Here is a 23,291-nt window from a genome sequence, read left to right on the forward strand (position 1 = left end):
GTCTTCAGGACCATGGACAGAGCACCATTCTGTATGTATGTATTTAATAGTTCAATTTCGATACTGCCTTTCATAAAAAAAGAATGTATTTAAATTTATGTAAGTTAATACACATTTTTAAAAAATCACGAGAACATTAAAAGCGGTTAAAACAATAAAAACCATAAAGTCACCCCAAAGCAGCAACCATCAAAAGAGGTGAGCCAGCATGGTGTAGTGATTAGAGTGCTAGACCAGGACCGGGGAGACCCGAGTTCAAATCCCCATTCAGCCATGAGACTTGCTGGGTGGCCCAGAGTCACTTCTCTCTCAGCCTAACCTACTTCGCAGGGTTGTTGTGCGGAGAAACCTAAGTATGTAGTACACCACTCTGGGATCCTTGGAGAAAGAGTGGGTTATAAAAATGTTAATAATAATAATAATAATAATAAAATAAATAAATAAATAAATAAAATAAGTGTGAAACCTGGCAGCCCCTAGGGGCATCCATGGAGGCTGGATGCAAGGTTAAGCCTTCTTGAGCTGGCAGCTCAAGAACATTTCTTTGTTCATGTTTGTTTGTTTGTTTGTTTGTTCAAACAAACAAACATTGAGCTGACAGCTCAAGAATGTTTGTTCATTAATTAATTAATTGACGAGCAAACAAACATTCTTGAGCTGTCAGCTCGATCTCCTTAATCTTGCATCCAGCCTCCATGGTTTTTTGATGGTTACTGCTCTTTGGTGTTTTTATGGTTTTTCAAATTGTTTTAACACTGGGGTTAAATGGTAGCTGGGGATGCTGGGAGTTGTAGTTCAGCAACGTCTGGAGGAACCCAGGTTGGGAACCACTGTTGTAAGGTGTTGCTGTTTTTCCAAACATTTCGAATAGATCCATTTCCTAATGTCTGGACCCTCCCTTAGTTTGAGCATCACAGATTAATTGGGAATGGCAAATACCAACAAGAAGTATCCAATTTACTGCAGTGGGTCAACATGCTCCAAACTGTATCTCCTCACTGCTTTATGCTTCATAATTTCGTGGTTGCTCCAGTGTAGAGTCTCAACAATGTTATAATTAGGGAGTAATTAACTAAAGCATTTCATGAGATGCTTTGGAGCCCAACGCATGTGCGCAGATTGATGGCACATAGATATGTAAACTGTCTTTAGAATTATTTTCTGTATGTGCCATGGAAAGTCCACTTTCCCTCATCTTTAGCCTCTCTACTGTCAGCTCGGGAGATCAATGACAGATTTGTGGAAACTGAAATTTATTTAAGAATGAGTTTTACTTTTGGAAAATGCTTTCCTCCTCATCCATCTGTTTTATAGCTTTGCTGAGAGGAACATCCCCCCCCCCCTCGATATTGGCATAAGGACATGAATAAAGAAAAGGGAACATGAACGATCTAGCAAAGAAAACGTATGAACAATATGATCACCCCTAAGTAAGCTTCACTATTATCAAGCAGGGGCCACTTGGGTTAAAAAAAAAAACTTGAATGTGAGAGCCATTTCCCACTGTGCTGGTCTCCATACAGTACTGTGCTTTTCTCAGTACTGGGAGGGTCCTTTAAGAGAGATGGAGCCCTCTCTTAAGAGCTCTAGGAGGAAAGTCCTGGGAAGGGCTACACTTCCCAGCACTTGGTGCACATCTGTCAAGATAGTGCAGGATCTCAAGAGGGCTCTGTTTCCCTGGCACTGGGAAAAGCACAGCACTGTACCATGAGAATGGTGGTCTCTGTATGGTGCTGGGGGAACTATGCAGAGTATTCAGATTTGTCTGGAGCTTCACATGGGGCCAATAATGAATGAATGAGGGAGCAGCATGTAAGATTGATAAGGGCCACCACTGGGCATTACAATGAAGAACACTGATCTAGCTGGAATATTCCATTGTGCTGCCTTTTAACAGAGAGTAGCTAGCTCCCCCTGGGAAGTCCCCGGGGAAGGGATAATGGATATGGTCTAGGAAGCTGGGTGTGTCTTGAACTGGGGCATGCTCTATCACCTGCATAAAATAGTGAGCTCTGGGCTATGAAGGCACCATTGAGGCTGCAGAACCAGGGCTAGAGGTGTGCACAGACCATTTTCTGCAGTTCGGTCTGAATTAAAACTGAATTTGGATTGAACCATGGATCTGCAAACTGGTTTGGTTGAACCAACTTGAACTGATTTGACTGTTTGAGTGCCCAAGCGTACCGGCACAGCCCACTCCATCATGCCAGAAGGGATGGGGTGGGAAGGAAGGCTCACTTGATCAGCCAGATCTTTTGCTGCCCCCCCCCTTAGATCTAATCTAAATGAGCTAAGTGAGTAGGTCCTTACCGGCAGTACTGTTGCACCTAGAAGCTGCGTGCAGCAGCGGTGCTCCTCCCAGTAGCAGCGTGATTCTGGCACTCCCCTGTCCTCTGTAAATGAGCTGGGCTGCAGAGGGCTAGTCTAACTGCCAACCCCAGTTGGTAGACCAGCTGTCCTTGGAAAAAGGGCACTTGAATCATTCAAATCAATTTGGATTGAATCGAGGATCATTCTCCTCGACCTTGAATCAGGCCCTCTGTTCTGAAGGTGATTCAATTCAATGTTGAATCCCTGAATCTCCCCCAATTTGACTTGAATCAATTTGAGGTCAAATTGAATTGCACATCCCTATGACTCAGTCTATCAACTGATTTTGGAGCAACTAGTTACTCGGAGCTATCCATGGTGCTGCAAACTTGCCTCAACTTGCTGGTTCTCCTCTGATGTTCTGGCCCTTCTGATCCTTATTTGCTGCTCCTGAAGCTTCTGTACCATACTGTCGTGAGCTGCTATCCCGGCTATCCCTACAGGATTTACAACCCTTGGAGAGAGAGTAAACAGAAAGCAGCAACGAAACTGGATGAAGGAAAAATAAAAGGCTCGCAAAAAAAAAAAACAGTAAATGAATTAAGTCCCCTGAACTGAAACTAGGTACCCCCCTCTAACAATAACTGAGTAATAAGTGGAAGAAAAGACAGAACAAGGAATGAAACAAGCGAAGGACACAGAACAAGGAATTAAGGGTACAATACAGGGAAGTACAGACAAGACAAACTGGAGCACGGAAAAGATATAATTCCATGAGCACAGTATCTGCTGCCAGCGAAGTTGCAAACAGCAACTCAGCCATGAGAGACTGTTGAATATATATGGCTCAACAGAACCAGGAACCAATCAGGCTTCCCTGAGTCAGCAGTTTGGCTTTCTTCCCTGTTATCTCCTGCACCTGCGTGAGTCCCTCTGAGCCTGCCTCTTGATACTTCGTCTCACTATAGGTGGAATCCCAGGCTCTTCCACATCAGAATTCAAGTCTGGCAGTTGTTGAGAATCCTCAGGTTTCTCTGCCGAGTCTGGTTTCTCTGAGTCTGGTTTCTCTGCCGAATCTTGCTGCTGTGGCTCACTAGCAGGCGAGTCTTCCTGCTCTGAGTCTTCTGATTCCAAAGTCTGAGCCATGACACATACACATGCTTCTTACCCACTTGGCCTAACAACCAGCTCCATTAGATTTCTGAACCTAACTGCTGTGACTGCTGCTGAGGTCTGGTAACAGATAATCACCACCTGTTGGTCTATAGTATCTGACGATATCAGAGACATACTACTTCTGAATAGAGCGATTCCATTCTTAATTATTTTGGCTCATAACCACTGACACACCTACTCTCCATTAATTTGTCTAATCACAGTGCAAAAGCAATGTATCTACGGCAATCAGTTCCATAAAGCAGCAACCATATGTTGCACGAAGGGATTCTTTGATTAGCTTATCCTGAATTTCCTGCCAAAATTTCATTTTAGGGCTGTGCCAAACAGTCTCATGAAAACATTTTCAGAGTGAAATTAGTACTTTGGGTTTGGGTTGAGAATATCCCATGGGCAAACTCGTAACTTCTTTGTAGCTACTCACAGCTTATTTTCTGCCTCACTGGCAGATGCTACAGTGTCATTTTTTTACAAATCAGAAACCAAACCAAACCAACCAGCTTGGGGGCTTCTTTCTCTTCTGACTAGATGAGCTCAGCTAACTGGGATCCGTGTAGTGAACATGTAGCCTATTGTACTATTTCTTCTACTGACAATACTTATATACCACTCTTCAACAAAAGTCCCCAAAGAGGTTTACATAGAAAAATCATGAACAAACCAACCAACCGGCAAATATGGTTCCATGTCCCCAAAGGGCTCACAATCTAAAGAGATTTACATTACTAAATCTAAATATTTCAAAAGCTACATATTTAATATTTCAAAAAGCGAATTTGACAAGTTTTCCAGTTTCTATGGAAAAATGAGTGAAATAGACAACCTCTTTGCAAACGTTGCCTCTCTTTTTGGGGGGATAAGATGGCCGAGAATGCCCGTCTCCTAGGAGAAATGTGTGAATGGCCCCATAGTTTGATTCAAGTTGTGGACATGGATCTTTCTTCTGGATGGTCTTTGTCAACTCGAACTTGACAGGACGAGCCAATGCAAAGGTAGTTTTCTTTTGTCGGGGCTGAAAATAAAATGTGGCTGCTGCCTCCAGCAAGCGATGACACACTGCACAGCTTCCAAAATCCCCTAATAAAAGCCTATAATTTTGCAACGAATGCCAAGGGGTTAGATTGACCTACAGCAGAAGTCTGAAATAAAAGGATCCAGGCACACACCCACCCACCCGACTAGCCCAGTCAGCTGCGGCAGAATACAGCCTGCTTTGTTTCAAAGGTTAAATACCGTTCCGAACAGCAGGGAAATCCTTTGTGAATGTGACCTGACACATTGCTGTCGATTGAAATCTTCAAAGCAAAAGTTAACCACTTTCTCTGCCTTGTGGAACTTGCCTTCCCGCCATCAGCCAGTGTCCTCGGCTTGCATTCTTCGCAATGGGATGCTTACGCCGAGAGCTAAAAATGGCAGCATAATCTTGAAACTTCACAAACAGCTTCTCTGCTTGGGACTGAGGTTTCAGCGAGGCATCCTGTTTGACCTCGAGAGGAAGCCGACAGAAACGCCCTCTGTACCAGTTACCAGCTGGTAAGGCTGAAACCGCCAGCTGGTGGCCACTGTGTGGAGCAATTGAGGAGGGTAAACCCATCCCTACATGTAACATCTAGAGGTAGAAGATAAGGCAAGGGTGCTTTAGTCAGCTCCATGAGGAGGGCTGGTCTCTTGAGAGCAAGTATGAATTGTCCTCTTTGCTAAGCAGGGTCTGCCCTGGTTTGAGTTTGGATGGGAGACCACCCTCGCGTGCTGTGAGATATCCCCATAGCTGTAAGTTCAGTGGAAGAGCAACTGCTTGCATGCAGAAGGTCCCAAGTTCACTCCCTAGCATCTCCAGGTAGGGCTGCAAGAAACTCCTGCCCGAAACCTTGGAGAAGCTGCTGCCAATCAGTGTAGACAATACTGAGCTAGATGGACGAGTGGTCTGACTCAGTTTAAGACAGCTTTCTGTTTATGATTGCATGGTATGTGAACCGGTGAAACTAAATGCATGGGCACAAATGGGTAGCAGGAATTCTTGGTGGGGGGGGATTGTTCTCTCTAATTTTTTTCCCCCATTTGTGCACAGAATGAGTTTTGTTCTGGGCGGCAGTATCAAGGCAGTGAGTGCGCATGTGCATTCAGAGTGCGGCCGTTCTGATTCAACCTGAGCAGGAGCTAAAATTAACTGAGCGGACATTTAAATCTTGTCTGCATGCGCACATGCACACACCTTAGAGGGAACACATGTGTGTGTGTGTGTGTGTGTGTGGTGTGTTTGTGTATGTGCACATGCACATCTCTTGCCAATGATGTCCCTTGGAGCAGACTGGAGTCGTCAGTGGCCCTACCAGAAACAGAAATAGACAAATTCGATTAGTACAGCAGTGAGAAAAACACCTTACATGCTTTGGGTACTTTCTTCTGTTCTACAATAATGATAAGTGCTGTCAAATTCCCACTTCTGTGGGGTTTTTTCTCCCACTCTGCGTAGGCTTTCAAATATCATGAAATGTGACTCTAAGAAAGCAATAAAATGTGTGTGCGCACACACACAGGAAAGTGTGTTGTAGTAATGCACACAAATAAAGCTTATATTCCACTGTGCAGTTCTAAATTTTCCTTAGGAAAACTTCTGCTCCCAGTAGGTGGCAAATTAGCACCTCAGAGAGGAAAAGAACGGCAAAAGCTTTTGTTGTGCTATTTTTTCTGCTTGCAGTGACTTTGTTAACTGAGAGGACCATTCAGAAATGCAATCTTTCACCTGCAGTCTGAACCAGTAGGTTGGTTCACATGAAGCTGGGCTACCCTGATTTGTATGATTGTCAGAAGAACCCATGCAAATCACACACACCCCAGCTCAGGTTGCTCAAAGCAGAATAACCCAGCCTTTCTACCTTGCTTTTAACTGAGAGTGGAGAGAAAGGGAGCCCTCCTACCTTGATTCTCCAGCCGTGAGAACTCACACACCTCTTCTACTCAGTTGAATAGTGTCCTGCCCGCCCTCCTCTGCCCAACAACCATAGAGATCTGTGGCCAGAACAGCTGCCAGCAAGGGACTCACTCAGTCCCCTGAAAAGCACACCCTATGATCTGGAAGCTGCCTGAGCTTTGGCAGGGCTGGGTCTACCTACTGCTCTTTCATGGCCAATGGGAGGGCAGCCGCTGATGTCATGAGGAGTTTGCAGTCTGCTGGCACTACAGAGCATGCTGGGAAGGCAGAGGCACTCTGAGAGGACTTTCCATGGAGGGGCAGGGCTCTCCTCTAATCCACCCCCAAATGGTCATGTGATGGGGTGGAGTCACCATTGCGTGGTAGGGTTCAAAGAACCCAGGCCGCCAAAGAAAAGGGTCACCAGTGCCTTCCATTTGCATGACGCCATGCGTGATGGGGGTGTGGCCTGATAGCTGGAGGGCCCCGCCCAGGCCCTCTTGCTCACCTTTCCAGCCAGCGTTTGATGACTGGAAGCATTTATTTCCCTTTCTCTCCCTTGCTGGAGGGAGAGAAAGGGAAATAAACACAGCCAGCCCTCAAATGCTGGCTGGAAATGAGCTTGGAAGAGCTTGCACGGCTCTCCCAAGCCTGGGCCACACCCCTCTGTGTGTGACATCATGTGTGAAAGGGGTGTGGCCCAGGCTCCAACGAGCCCATTCGAGCTCCCCCAAGCTCATTTCCAGTCAGGGGCCATGCCCACTTTGCGCATGACATGCTCTGATGCGCACGGACATCACATGTGTGGACAATTGGGCCACGCCGGCAGGAGAGACATGGGCTGCCACTATCATGTGAACAAGCCGCGTGCAGACTCATAAAAAGGTTCTCTTTTGCACTTTTGGGTACTCTGGATGGAATAGCCAGCGCCTAGTTGAAAAATTTATGTGTTAAGGGGGAAAAAAATTGGCTGTGGACAATCCCATTGGCATGCAAGCCAGGAAGCAAGTTGAGATGCTAACTAGACTGGGAGGCAGACATGAAGAATGGTTTGCTGTGCCTAATGGTTTATTTGCGGGGTGGGGGGTGGGGGCAGGGTCCATAAATACAGTACTACATCAATAGCTGGTGAATGAATTGATCCAGAAATTAGCTGTCATGTACAGCAACCTGGCTTTTATTGCTTTTCCAATATAGCTGCCTGCACACTCTTCATTACTATTAAATAATACTTGTAGAGAAGAAGTCTTGTTCCAATGCTTTATCAGGTTAGAAGGTGGGCTTTATTGGGCCGCCTTTTACCACAAGGCCCACAATATCTTTTTTAATTAAAAGGGAAAAGAAGTTTATTGGATTTGGTGGCGACAGCTTTAGATGTAACAGCTGTAGAGCGGGCTTGCTTGTGACTCAGGCTAGAATGGCAAGATCAGATCATCTGATTTGTGAAGAGGAACCCCATAATAAAAAGTCGTGTGGCCCATGGCACTAACATTCTCTCTTGCTCTGTTACATATTTTGGTACAAGAACATATCATAGGACCATAGGAAGGTGCCTTCTACTGAGTCAGACCATTGGTCCATCTAGCTCAGTATTGTCTACCCAGACTGGCAGCGGCTTCTCCAAGACTTCAGGCAGGAATCTTGGAGATGCCAGGCAGGAAACTTGGAACCTTCTGCAGGCAAGCATGCAGGTGCCCTTCCCAGAGTGGTCCCGTCCCTTAAGGGGAATATCTTACAATGCTCACACATATAGTCTCCCATTCAAATGCAAACCAGGGTGGACCCTGCTTAGCAAAGGAGACAATGCATGCTTGCTTCCACAAAACCAGCTCTCCTCCCATAATTCATTTGCTGGAACTAAAGTTATGGGGATCCATCTGTAGCTCAGTGGCAGAGAATCTGCTAGTATGCAGAAGGTCCCAGGTTCAATCTCTGGCACATCCCCAGGTAGGGCTGGGAGAGAGTCCAGCCTGACAGCTGCTGCCAGTCAGTGTAAACAGTACTGAACTGAATGGAGCAATGGTCTGACTCAGTCCATTATAAGGCAGCTTTCTATGTTCCTAGAAAACAGTCTTAAGCAGAGTCACGCCATTAGTCTATCTGCCTCCATTGATTTGCAAAGAGTCTCCAGGGTTTCAGATATGCATCTTTCCCAGCCCTACCTGGAGATGCCAGAGATTGAACGTGGACTTTCTGTACACAATATCACTCAGTCCCTTCTCTGTCTGATTCAGAGGCAATTCAGTTTCCTCTCCATTTCGTGTCCAGAGAAATTTCAAGATGAATGTGGAGGTTTTTGCCTGCAAGTGATATAAGGAGAAGGAAAGAGCGATTTTAAAAGATAATAATTTGTTTTGGCACAATTGTAGGAGGCCTTACCTACAGAAAACATTGATCAAACTGTGCTATGGAACAATGTTATCTAACTGTGTCCTTCCCTTCTTAGGTTATACAATAATTCTCAGTTATATGCATAAATAGTAGGGCTGTGCAATGTCAGATCAGGAATTCCGGAAACAGCCCGACATTGGCCATTTGGCAAGGTGTCGGAGATATTCTGTATCTGAAATAGGGGAGCCCATTTTGGATTGGACACCGTTCAGGAAATTCTGAAGCATTTCAGAAATGATCAAAATTGTGGAAGGAGTCCATACACTCCACCCCCGTTGTGGTGGGGGGAAACCCCATCTTTCAGTATCTATCTGCCCACCTGCCTGTCTGCCATGCATTTATTTCTTAGATTTTTTAAAATTTTATGGCTGATTATTTACTTACAATTTAAAAAGAAAGCAAGCAGTACATTCTCAGATGTTACATCATTTCTCCTGCGATTCTTGGATGTTTCATCACTTCCCCTGAGATTCTTAGATGTGACGTAACTTTCCTTCTGCAATTCACTGCAAATACAATTTCTGAGTAATTTAAAAGGTAATTTAAAAACAACAGATGGTCAGTTTCTTTTGTAATTAGATACACAAAGTCCAGCTATTCTTACCTATTTGTGGGGCAACTTTCAGAGCTCCCTTTCTAGGCGATTAAAAAAAAGTTCCCCATAGACTTCTATGAGGATTTTTTGCCAGTTAAAAAATTGTATTCTGTTGCCAATCCCAACGTTCTGAAGTGTCCAAAGGTCCTAGAACTGGCATCTTTGGTTCTGGATTTGGTGAGGTTGGATCCAGTCCAAAATTTGCCACCATGCATAGTCCTAATAAATAGTCTGCATTAAAATCATACTTTGCTTTTGAATATTCAGGTAGGCTGGTCACCTTCATTTCTTGGCCAATGTGGCAAAGATAATTCAGTAATTCAAAAACGTTTAGTTTAAGATTACAATTAAAGGTAATGTTGTGCCGTCGGGTCAGTGTCGACTCCTGGTCGATTTGTTTCACCCGCTCCAGGGCTCTTGCAGAGGGGTGGGTTCAGACAACTGCCGACAAGTCCTGAAGCCAGGAAAGTTGATAGAATGGTGAGAACCACGAGTGCGTGCTCCTGATGGGTATATCATGTGAACCCACCTGAGTCCGGTTCCTGCACTGTCCACCTGAGATTCCAATGACTTCCTCCACCCAACTTCAAATCTTGGTTCCAAGAGGGTGGAGGAAGTCGGTAGGATCTTGGGTGTATGGGGCGGGAACTGAATTAGGGAGGAGCATGCTCTCCCAGTTGGAGCATGCTCTCCCAGTTCCCAACATTCTATCGACATGTTTCCGGCTTCAGGTCAAGGGGCAACCTCCACCCAGCTGCCCCAGTGTAAGTCAATGGAAGAGAACGTTTGCAGACTCGGAAGCAATTAACAGACAACCAGGCAGGTGAAGCCAGTGGAAATCGCTTGTGATGTAGGGGAAGGAGGGTGTCTGCCAACCCACACATGCCCCACACTGAGCTCAAAAGTGGAGATGGAGAGGAGGGCACTGAGGGATGGAGCTGAGGCTCAGATGTGGCCAGCACCAGTCCAGGGACTGCCGCACCGAATGAGAGATGTGCAGGCAGATTGGGCCTCCAGACTGCGGTGTGCCTCCTGGTGGGGCATCCAAGTGCCTTCTGAGGACGTTGGCTCAGTGACATGGCTGGCCAGAGCTGATGCCGGGCAGGAGCGGAGCTGCAAGAAGGGGATCGGGTGAAAGGAGGGGGAAAGAACACCAGCTGAAGGGGTAATAAAGCTTATGGGGAAGGAACTAGGATGGGCAGGGCCCAGATGTTCGGCCCGTGAAGCTGCCTTTAAAAATGACTCGGTACATGATGAGGGCAGAGTGGAGAGAGAATGGGCTGTAGTCTCCCAGTGAGGAGCCAGCCCCAGGATTTGACTGCCTAGGAGGAGGACAAGGGTGAAGCCAACCCCCTCCCCTATCTCTGGGGCATTGCCTAGAGACTTGCCCACTCCACAGGGGGACGAGGCGCTGCCTGGGCTGAATGAAGGTTTGAATGAAAAGTGTGACAAATTTGTCAGCTTGGAGAATACACCCTCAAGACAGGCACAAAACCTTCTGCTTCTAAAGGGGAAAAGTGCTCAGGTAACACATGCATACCAGGAATTTACTGCAATATTGCATTGCATCTCCATACTTATATTATCTGTTCTGGGTAGAAGCAGCAATCTAAGATTTTAGCTGGGCGTCTTTCTTAGGATCTCCTACCTGCAATCCTCCCACTGGAGGGATACAACTGGAGACTTTTGTCATGCAAAGCATGTCCTCTCCTACTGAGCTGTAGCCTCTGAAACATACGTGTGTGTGCAAATGGGGCTTTTAACGGCAAGAAATTGCCGGTGCTAAGGGAATTGCGGTGAAAACAAAACTGTCCGGAATTTAAACAGGCAGATGGGTTTTCCACAGTGTCCCAGGCTGCAAAAATAGAACTGAAAATGGTTTCACAGATTCCTGCTCAGAAAAGTGCTGAGTAGCTTGTTACTCAAAATCACCTCCAGAGAAGTGCAAATGCTGCTGGACTCTGCATTTCAAGCCAATGCATTTCCAAGGGACATTAAAAATACATCTTGGGCGATGGATTCTACCCTGAAAGTAAGTTTCCTCCACTCTTTTGGAGCTCTGTTGCTAAACGTACCATGACCTTCAGGGAATCTCGATCTGTGGGGAAGGACCATAGCTCAGTAAAAGAGCATCGGTTTTGCATGCAATAGTTCCAAAAGTTCACTTCCTGGTATCTCCAGTAGGGATATGCACCAAACTAGCCAGGTTGCGGCTTGCACTTGTAAGTACTAAATTACTCTCTTCCCGCCCCTTCTAGGTTTCGGGAAGCCCCTTCCCCTTTACTTCCCCTTTGCTGGTAGAGTTCTGAGTCAGCTCGGTTCGAATCGGGTTTGAACGTTGGCAATGTCAGAAAATCTATATATATATTTCTCTTAGTCGTACCCGTCGCTGATCCAATGCGTGGCAGCTCTCACGAGAGTTTGCAAGCAGCTGCTGGAGCAGCAACAGGGATGGGCGGGAGGGAAGAAAATCGCGGCAGCTGGGCCAGGGCCTGACGGGGGGGGAAAGTTGGCAGAGAATGGTGGTGTTGTGTGGCTGTCCAGCTGGCAGGTGGGCAGAGAAAATGGCAGGGGCAGGTGGGAGGAAGTAGGCAGCAGAGGCTGGGTGGGGAAGAGGTGGGGGCGGGGGGAGCGGCAGCAGGCCGGTGGGGGAAGCACGGCAAACTAGAGGTACAGATGCCTGGCCCAGCTAGTATCAGATTAATTCTGACTTGACTTTTATCATTTTGGAATTACTGGGATATTCTTCTATGTATGTTCAGAACTGCAGTCCAACTTGCATAGTTTTAAAATGATGCATATTTTCTGCTCTTATGTGGGCCTCCTGGTGGCCTTCAATTCAGGAGACTGATTGGTTGCATGCCTTCTTTGCTTCAGCTGTGCTGGAGCATCATGTGAGCCCAGACCTTTCACTGGCTTTACCAGAGGTTGTTTTAAAATAAGTAAATAAATAGATCCTATTTGATTGTAAAAGTATCTGTGCATCTATGTGAAGTGTGTGGTAATGACAGGAACATAGGAAGCTGCCTTCTACTGAGTCAGACCATGGGTCCATCTAGCTCAGGATTGTCTACACCAGGGCTGCTCAACTCCAGCCCTCCAGCTGTTTTTGGTCTACAGTTCCCATCATCGCCAGCCACAGTGGCCCATAGCCAGGGATTATGGGAGTTGTAGGCCAGCATCTACAGGGCGGCCAAAGTTGAGCAGCCCTGGTCTACACAGACTGGCAGTGGCTTCTCCAAGGCTGCAGCAGGAGTGTCTCTCGGCTCTGTCTTGGAGATGCCAGGGAGGGAACTTGGAACCTTCTGCATGCAAGCACGCAGGTGCCCGTCCTAGAGTGGCCCCATCCCTTAAGGGGAATATCTTCCAGTGCTCATGCATGTAGTCTCCCATTCAAATGCAAACCAGGGCAGACCCTGCTTAGCAAAGGGGACAATTCATGCTTGCTCCCACAAGACCAGTTCTCCTCAGCAAGACCAGCTCTCTATGATTTCTCATAGCAAGATGTATTTTCTGAACATAGGAAGTTGCCATACATCAAATCAGGCTAGTCCATCTCCGCCTATTCTTATGGCATCTCAGGAGACAGCCTTTCCCAGCGCAGTGACTTGAGATCTTTTAAATGAAAGTGCTAGGAACTGAGTCCAGGGCCTTCTGCATGAAAGCACGTGCACTCCTGTGGAACTCATGGCCCCAGCGCATTCTGGTCTCAGGATGGCAGATACCCTTGGATGACAAAAAACAATCAGGTGTTTTTGAGGGGAGAAATGTTGAAATGTGAGTCAGTAATAATTAGAGAGCCAACATGTGGCCTGAAAGGGAGAGATGTTAGTGAACATTTGAATGGCTTGCGCAAGCAGGCAGCTTGCTAATCCGTATGCTGCTTACTTAATCACATTCAGCAGGCTGGGCAAAAGGTCAAACGCTGATCACACTTTCCTGATCATGACAGCTGCTGATACCTCCTGCGACTCTAATGCCACATACTAATAAAGCCTGCTTGCTATTAACATGCTTGGGGGATTCAGCACAATCATGTTTGGAAAGCGTAATAAAATGTTTCGCTGTCAGGAATGCTTGCATGATAGCGCAGGAGGCGGCAAACGCTACATTTGCTGTTCCGTTATGTGCAACAAATAGCTGTGCAAGGTATATTACAGCTAAAATGTGAAATGTCAGTACTTATTAATGAAAGAAACAGCCCGGGAAGCCTGATGCAGGCTGACTGGTGGGGGTTACTCATCCCGAAAGCCTCTTTCTGGCTAGGGGTCGCAGTCATTGTGGTTGCCTTCAGACATGTGACTTCCACTGGTCAAGTCAGACACTCACTCCATTGAATTTTAAAGAAGAGATCTTAAATCTGGAAGTGCCTCTTCTTGAAGTATAAGAAATTGTGGTGTGTGTGTGAGAGAGAGTGTGTCTGTGATGGACCGGGGGCTGGGGGGTTTTCTATGTGGGGCTGCCCTTGTATGTAGTCTAGAAACTACAGTTGGTCTAGAATGTGGCAGCCAGGTTGGTCTCTGGGTCATCTCGGAGGGACCATATTACTCCTGTACTGAAGGAGTTACAATGGCTGCTGATATGTTTCCGGGCAGAATACAAAGTGCTGGTTATAAACTATAAAGCCCTAAACGGCTTGGGCCCTGGGTACTTAAGAGAACGTCTTCTTCGTTATGAACCCCATCACCCATTGAGATCATTAGGAGAGGTCCTTCTGCAGTTGCAGGGGAGACACCTTGATCACGAAGGAGATTTTCCCAGGGTGAGGCTCACCCATTGCACTGCGGGTGTGCTGACCCCTGCGATTTCCCCAAATGCGGGAAACTCGACTGCATAATTTGTGGATGCTGTCATTGTTTTTTTAAAACAGCTTTTGATCAATCAGTACAATGGAGTCTTTCAATTAAGTTGCAATTTTCTCACAAAAGCACGAGATAAATCCATACAATAGAGCTCAGTGTACCTAGGTGGTTTCTTCTTTGTTCTTCCTTGAAAAATGGTCACAAATAGTCAGACATAATTAATTGGAAGTCTTACTGTATGCTATTTTTATGCCTTGGAAATAGTTCCCAGGTTGCCTCTCAAGTTTCCCCTCAAGTGGGCAAAATTAGTTCAGTTCCTCCCAGCTTTCTATAGAGTCTCCTTCTCCGAGGACATATCATTGTGTGTCAGCTCCGTTTCCTCAGGCAGAGACAGACAAAGTGTCTCTGCCAGCTGCAGAATTCCTCGGACGGGAGACTCGACCTTTCTGAACCAAAATGGACATCGCTCAATAAGGATCCATTTCTTTTGTGTGGATATGGTGAATAGTCACATCTAGAGTTTCCCGAGAGAGTTTAAATGTTTTCATTTAATGCTGTTTAAATCAAATTATGTATCATTATGTTTTCTCCATCTGGACCTTTTTTATATATATAAAAGCTCTTTTCCATATAATGCAATTCATGTTCCATCATCCATGTTGTTTGTCGTGGGTGGGCACTTATTTTAAAATACATCTGCTGGAATCAGTTATGTTTTCCTCCAGGTTCCATATGCTCTGGGTACAAGTCATTTTGCTGTAAGCCACAAGCGTCAAATGTAGACAGAGATAGAGACTGCCTCCGTCACAGAGACTGAACAAGCACTTCAGTGATGTATGTTGGCATTTTGTGCATTTTGCACCTTTCCATAAAGCAGCCAAACTGGGCAGTACTGGAGCATGAGGACTTTGCTGGTACCCCCTTCCTTCCCTTCCCTTTCTTTGTTTTGTTCAGTTTTAAAAACTCAGTCATAACTCCTCCCTCCCTCCCTTTTCCTTAGGGAGGGGAAAAACAAAATGGTGCCTTCCTTCCTTCCTTAGGAAGGGGGGAAACAAAATGGTGCCATTTTTCCTTCCTTCCTTCCTACCTTGCCCATCGATAGTAAAAGGTGTCATGACCCCAGATCCAGAACTCCCTCAATTTGGTTGAGGGGTGTGAGGAGAAACATTAAGATCCTTACACATCAGAGTACGTTCTGGTAGTAAAGACGTTCAACCCAAGAGATTGTCTGGAGACATTAGGTTGAGTACAAGAAAACAAATAAAGATTTATTAAGAAACTAAAACATCACTTACTGGGGGGGGGGTGGTCATTGAACAACATACCCAAACAGGCAATAGCCTTCAACAACAACTGAACGGTTCTGACTCCGACCAAGACAGCCCTATTGACATCTCATCATGCCTCTAGTAGTCAGAAGAGATTACTGCAATGCTAAGAGCAATGCTTTAGAATGCTCACTTCAAACAAACTCAGGGATGAGGCGGACAGCTCCTGGGATGAGCCAGGGTGGAAAAAGCCTATGATCCAGATGCTAGGGGCCCCCATGCCACTGGGACACCCCACACCAGGAGAACCTAAGCCCATACCTCCGCCACGACCTTTGTCTTCTGACTTGGCAGAGTCCCCCGAAGAGCCACCAGTCTTAACGAAGCTGCCCCTTACCCAGAGATTTCTGGCCTCAGTGGAAACCCTGGCTCAGGCTAGGATAGGACGTGCCATGGATAGGATAGGACGTGCCATGCCATCCTGGAGAACTGGTCAACAGTCTGCCTCTTGAAGTGACCTATTCACCTAGCTTCATGGTACAGCCATTCCTATAACCAGGAATTCTAGAATGGGAAAGTAACTTGCCTTGGGAGCAAGAGGTTGCTGGATCGATTCCCCACTGATATGTTTCCCAGACTATGGGAAATACCTATATCGGGCAGCAGTGATATAGGAAGATGCTGAAAGGCATCATCTCATACTGCGCAGGAGATGGCAATAGTCAACCCCTCCTGTATTCTAAAAAAAGCATCTGTTTTAATGCTTTTTTATGTCTTTTGTATGGCCGATGGCTGTAATAGAATTGATTGATTGTATTCTACCAAAGACAACCACAGGGCTCTGTGGTTGTCAGGAGTTGACACCGACTTGACGGCACAACTTTACTTTTACTTTATTTACACATTATGTAATTGTACAATATACATAGATACAAATCTATACAGAAGTACAGTGATTCACACATTATGCTGAACACAGGTACAGCAGTATGCTTCCTATCTGTACCATGCAGTTGAGGGGCCAGTACCCTGGTTCACTTTTAAAATGAATGCAGGTACAGTCATTCATATAGAAACACGAGCGAGTGTGCAGACTTGAACGCACTCATACAACATAATGTCTGAATAGGCTTAGGAGGAAGGCATCGGTGCCTTACACTCTGTGTCCCGATGGCAGATTGTTGAATGAGGGAGTGACTGTTTTGATTTGTGTTACACTTCAGTACCAGTGCTGCTATTGGTGGTATTAGCATTACCTGTTCAAGAGGGCTGGGCTCAGGTGATATAGGGATCCAGTAAGGACCTGTTCCTGGAACTATTGATACTGGCCTGGCTCTTCAGTCTAACTCTGGCTTGGCTTTTCAGTGACTGGTTCTCATCACTTGGGCACAGACAGTGGTTCCTGTCTCCTGCCTATCACTCTAAAAACATAAGAAGAGCCCTGCTGGATCAGGGAAAGGGGAAAGAAGGAGTGGAAGAACATCCTGGTGGTATATTCCCAGCCAAGTGTGTAGGCAAATCATTCTAAACAGGGATTCCAGATTTTTTATTTTCAGATTTGTAAAACCTGTAGACAATCTGCTCCTTAGAACTCATAATTTACAAATAAATACCTAAAATGTTGAGAATTTGTGGGGGGAGAGCATGGCACTCTCTAAACATTTCACACTGATTAAAATGACCAAATAGTATCCACTGACTAGGCCAAATTGATTTGATTGTGTTGAGACCCAAACATGCTTTCTTTTGTTTTCTTTCAGTCCTTCTAAATCCATGCATGACATTTAAAGAGCAAAGCTAATGAGTGATGATTACCCTTTCCCTGTGCTATCCTGTGACACTGACAAAGTCCAAATAACCACCTGAGAAGAGCAATTACCTCAAAATGTACCACTAGCATGGTTCAAATAGTTTTTTTCAAATACCTTATGTCCTGATCTAATTTGTCTTCATAATTTAGCAATGGACAGAAGCTTCTTATAGAAACTCATTTGGCATTCCCTGAACATTCCTAGATATTTCACGGCAGGAGGAACCCTGAAATTCAGTCTGAAGTCCACTTTCTGAGAAATTTCAGTGCCAGTCCCAATCATAATATTCCAGGAAGGCCTGCAAATGGAATCAGAGGGGAAATAAAGAGCCAATTGAAGCCTTTGGAAAAGCATATGGTGCACTCTGCCTAGGACTGTGGCAGCTCAGAATGCAGATGAGGAGGGTGAATCACAATACTGAATGCTCTCTTGTTGTGACTGTGTTCCAGCAGGGGATAGAAACAATTGCTGAGGCCAGAAATTTTTTCAGTTTTGCATTGTGACCTCAAATAACCCAAGGTAGTCTGCATCTAGCCTGCAGGTAGCATGTAGCCTTCCCTCCCTATTTTATCCTTAGAACAATTGTTGTTGGCCAACCGTTGGCAAGACCAATCTAATCCAGCATCATGTTACCCACCATAGCCCACCCAATGCCTCTGGGAAGCCCACAGGCAGGAGATGAAGGCATTCCCTCCCTCCAGCCATAATTCCAACGTAACTGGTGTCAGGGATGGATTGCCTCTGAACCTGCATTTTGTATGCAGCCATCAAGACTAGTAGCAGTTGATAGACTTGTCATTCAATTTGTCTAAGTCCCCTTTAAAGCCATCTAGGCTGGTGGCCATCATCACATCTTTGGCAGCAAATTCCTTAGATTTAGGGTGAAATTCCATAGGAGGGCCTTCTCTGTGGCTGCCCCTCTTCTTTGGAAAACTCTTCCCCCCGCCCCAGATTCGGTCAGCTCCCTCCCTAGCTGCTTTTAAAGCCCTTCTTAAATCCTAACTGTTTCGCCAGGCATTTGCCCATTATTTTATTTTATTTTTATTTTTTTAATTGTGATTGGTATTGTTGTCCACTGCCTAAAATCTTTGGAGGAGGTGGCATATAAGAAAATTTGGATAAATAAATAAACAGATTATTTACTCACTGAATGAAATAGTCATAGGAACATAGGAAGCTGCTTTCTATTGAGTTGGACCATTAGTCGCTCTAGCTCAGTATTGTCTGCCCAGACTGGCAGCGGCTTCTCCAAGGTTGCAGGCAGGGCTCTCTCTCAGCCCTGTCTTGGAGATGCTGCCAGAGAGGGAACTTGGAACCTTCTATGTGCAAGCACACAGATGCTCTTCCCAGAGCAGCCCTATCCTCTAAAGGGAATATCTTACAGTGCTCACATGTAGTCTCCCATTGAAATGCAAACCACAATGGACCCTGCTTGGCAAAGCGAGCAATCCATGCTTGCTGCCACAAGACCATCTCTGGTCTTGAATCCATCCAAAACCTCCTGCCAGTCAGTTTCACTGGATGACGCTTGGTGCTAATGTTGCGAGAGAGGGAAAACTTCCTCTCCACTCTCTGCATTCTCATGAGTAGCTCAAACAGCTGCTCATGGTAGCACAGTGACTTTTGATTTGCTTGCTAGAGGGAACAATTGCTATCCTGGTTTCCTCTCTCCTAGCTTGCAGTGAGGTCTGGCCATGGCAGAATCTCAAGCCACAGACACCTACAGTTGCTTTGGCACTGGTAGCCACCATAATCACTGTGAGGCTTCTTTCTCCCGGAAGAAGGAAGGCAAATCCATGAAGGATCACTTAGGCCAAGGTCCTGACTTCTTGAGCATCTTATGAGGCTGTTCTTATGATCAGCCAAAACCAGGCTAGGAAAGCCAAGCCCGTTCTATGCGGCAGCATAGCGGCAAATGCAACCCACCACCCAGCCAGGGAGATCATCTGCAGGAGAGGTCAGCATTTCGAGGCTTCCTCCCCTCACCCCTTTTGAGCCCCGCTCCGGTCCTAAGAAAGGGCTCTTTGTCTTCAGCCCTTTTCTTTTCAGTTCCCACTTGCCACCAATCACAGTCTCATAGAGTCGGTTTTCACATTTGCCAAACAGATTTAATCAATATTTGCTAAGTGACTTGCTGCATTGTGCCACTAATTAATACACCGGGACATTGATTCGTCACCTCTGAAGCATTGTTTTCTTATCTAGAGAAAAGCAAGATGCTAATGATCATTAAATGCATGTCAAGACCCCCCATTATTCTGGGAAATGTATATTTGAAATGTATATTGTATTGTAATTCTTTGGTTCCCCACCCCTTTCATCTTAATGTTGCAGATCCAATTTGCAATCAGAATAATGAGATGTCACTGGCTGGAACCATTGTTGATGCTATACGTTGTCAAAAGATGTTCACAATAATCAACTAATAATGACATTGCTTCCAACGCCCCACTAAACAAAATTCCCGCGATCACAAAACACAATTACATCTAATAACCTTGGAAACCCCAGTGTGTTTAAGGAGACTCTTTCCAAGATTATCTGGAGACTTATTTGAGTAGAAACTGGGGAAGACACAGTCTACCAGATGGAGATTATTCTTTGGTAATTAACTAGACATTGTTCCTTAGGGTGTGCGGCACCATGAAAACATTTCCTTCAGCATAATAATGCCTTGACGTTAAGATGCTTTCTTTTTATGCTGATGAAATACGGCTTTAATATTTAACATGTTAATCAATGAATTTTATTAATAGATTTTCTTTAGTCTTGGGGAAAAGGCAAAAAAAAACACACCACACCATCAAGTGCTACTCAATAAACAGTTGGAAGGCATTAATATTAAAAGGGAAATGATGAATACAAATACAGGATATGATAAAAATGCATATGCATTCTGTGCTCAAGAGAGACATACCTTCATGACTATTAATACACTTGATCAAGAATTTACTTCTACACAATTGCTAGGGGGGAAAGAGAGAGGGGGATGGGGAGGGGACGCGACTTGCTGTTCATTAAAGTTGTAGAGTTCCTTTCTGACAGAGATTACTTGGCTATGATAAAATGCATCTAAGTCAGTAGGGGTTTCTTATTCTCTCGTAGGGTTCCTTCTGAAATAATCCTCATCCACATTTCCCTCTGAATATGGGAGTACTGAAGTGTCCAGACTTCTGTCCAAAATAGAACTAATGTATTTGAAATTCTCTTTGAATCCATTTTTAATTTCTGAAAGTCATACAGAGCACTAGGCATACACACTTTGCCACAGGATTTTGGTTCATTTATACCTTTCCCCCCTCTCTGGGGCTGCAAACAGATGAAAGGTTTGAGGAGTAACTCCTCACTTAAATGTGTTTTGGGGGGAGAGGAAAGGTACTTTTGGGGGGAGAGAGATGAGTTATGGAGTTTGGCAGGAGGATTTCAGTAAACTGAGGGAGGAAATCTTCAAATGCTGAGATTGGGGGGATCTGCACCCCTGTCCCTCTCAATACTGATACGTATTGCCCCTGCCAAATGAGGCGAGGCAAGTGGCTACTAGGGAGAGGGTCTTTTTGGTGGCGGCACCCCATCTATGGAATAGCCTTCCTTGTGAAGCTTGCCTGACATAATCACTTCATTCTTTTAAATGCCAGGTGAAGGCTTTTTTGTTCACTCAAGCTTTTAAACATTGATTTTTAAATAGTTTTTAAATGTTTTTGTATTCTAATCATGCATTTTCTATTGTAATTTGTTCTGTGTTCTGTGTTTTAATTGGATGTTTTTATTGTGCTGTAAGCTACCCAGAGAACAATTTGTTATGGAGTGGCAAACAAATGATGATGGTGGTGGTGATTGATGTACGGGCACACTATCAGTGTGGCAATGGCATTTTTGAGCAGGTTAGTCAAGGGGTTGTGGTCTGGAGAATGGGACTCTGGCCTGTTCCCTTCTTAGGTGGTCCTCCAATGAAATTAGATGCTGACCAGGGATAGAAAGGTTTGGAATAGATATCCTCTAGCTGATTTCAGCTCGACCATAAGATTATTATGCTTCTTAAATATTTATTAGATTTTACAATAACTTTTACATTCAGTTACATTCATTTCCTAACTCTTCACATTTATGTGTATAGCATAAGATTACTATAATGTAGCATTAATTTAGGAACTTAGGAATATAGAAAGCTGCCATATACTGAGTCAGACCATTGCTCTATCTAGCTCAGTATGTCTACACAGACTGGCAGTGGCTTCTCCAAGGTTGCAGGCAGGAATCTCTCTCAGCCCTAACTTGGAGAAGCCAGAGAGGGAACTGGAAACCTTCTGCTCTTCCCTGAGGGGAAAATCTTACAGAGCTCACACATGTAGTCTCCCATTCATATGGAACTAGGGCAGACCTTGCTTAGCTAAGGGGACAAGTCATGCTTGCTACCACAAGACCAGCTCTTCTCTCCAATTCAGTGGTGGGATGTGGAGGAAGCATCTGAGAAAATGCTCAGCTGTTTCTCCTAGGAGGAACTCTGAAATTCTGTATTAAATTTCATGTGTTTGATATTTTGGGCACCATCCCTAGGGAGTATTAAGCACATTCCAGAATGCCAGAGGACAGATCTACCATACAAGATTATCAGCATATCATTTTAACTCTTGTGGCTTCCTCACAATGAGTTTGTGAGGTCAGCAATGAATCTCAAACAAAACTGTGAGCACGATCACCAGACTGCAACTCCCAGAACTCTTTTAGGGGCAGTCAAGTTCCACAAACCAATATAAAACTAAACAACTGCCATGACATCCACCACAAAGTACTGGGAATTGTGATTTGATGAGAATGCTGACTTTGGTTTTGTTTTGTTAGAGTTGAGTAGGTTAGGAAGCTGCCATCTACTAAGCCAGACCATTGGTCCATCTAGCTCAGTATTATCTACACAGGCTAGCAGTGGCTTCTCTTACAGAACTGTGATTCCCAGTGTCCCTCAAGGAACCTACCAAAGAATAGCGGGCATTAGAATTTAGTGTGAGTGCTGACATTCCTTTGTTAGAGTTCAGCAGGTTAACTTATGGGCTGACATCTTCTGCAGCATAACATGGGTGGTTCTGAGCTGCCTATGCTGCTGTGAACATCTAAAGAACCACTGGCAGTCTTGAACTATTGTGCCAGAGTGATTGATTGATTGATTGATTGATTAAGTGCCGTCAAGCCAGTGTCGACTCTTAGCGACCACATAGATAGATTCTCTCCAGGATGATCTGTCTTCAACTTGGCCTTTAAGGTCTCGCAGTTGTGCATTCATTGCTGTCGTGATCGAGTCCATCCACCTTGCTGCTGGTCGGCCTCTTCTTTCCTTTCCTTCAACTTTCCCCAGCATTATAGACTTCTCAAGGGAGCTGGGTCTGCGCATAATGTGTCCAAATTATGATAGATTGAGCCTGGTCATTTGTGCCTCAAGTGAAAATTCTGGATTGATTTGTTCTATGATCCATCTGTTTGTTTTCCTGGCTGTTCATGGTATCCTCAAAAGTCTTCTCTAGCACCAAAGTTCAAAAGAGTCAATGCTTTTTCTGCCTTGCATCTTCAAAGTCCAGCTTTCACATCCATAGAGTGTCATGGGGAATTCCATTGTCTGAACAATTCTAATCTTTGTAGGTGTAGACACGTCACGGCATCTAAATACCCTTTCCAAGGCCTTCCTCGCAACCCTGCCAAGTGCTAGTCTGTGGCGTATTTCTTGACTGTTGGATCCTTTACTGTTGTCGGTAGTGCAAATACTTGAAACAGCACACCTGCACTCCAGAAATGCTACCTAGTTTGCGAAATCACAAAACCACTGGCAGTTCTTTAGACACTTGCAACAGTATGGGTGGCTCACAAATGCCGGTGTTGCACTCTGGAACATGCCAGTCACACAACTCAAGTTCCTTGAGGAAAGGCAATGTTCCCAGAGCATAAAGGGTTTACAGCAGGGATGTAGCTATAATTGGTCAAAGGGGGGCAAATGTCCCTGAGCCCCTGGGAGAGAGGGGTCCTGCCAGTTGAGTGTCAGCT

At 45.1% G+C, this 23,291-nt stretch overlaps 1 non-coding gene across 1 annotated transcript; it reads left to right on the plus strand.

Annotated features, from left to right (window-relative positions):
• The first annotated feature begins 14,094 nt into the window (after nucleotides 1-14,094).
• LOC128335221 (U1 spliceosomal RNA) lies at nucleotides 14,095-14,254 on the plus strand. The gene has a single exon (XR_008311544.1). It is a non-coding gene; the product is annotated as a U1 spliceosomal RNA (small nuclear RNA).
• The last annotated feature ends 9,037 nt before the right edge of the window (nucleotides 14,255-23,291 follow it).

This window comes from Hemicordylus capensis, chromosome 10 (assembly GCF_027244095.1).
Source record: "Hemicordylus capensis ecotype Gifberg chromosome 10, rHemCap1.1.pri, whole genome shotgun sequence".
Lineage (NCBI taxonomy): Eukaryota > Metazoa > Chordata > Lepidosauria > Squamata > Cordylidae > Hemicordylus > Hemicordylus capensis.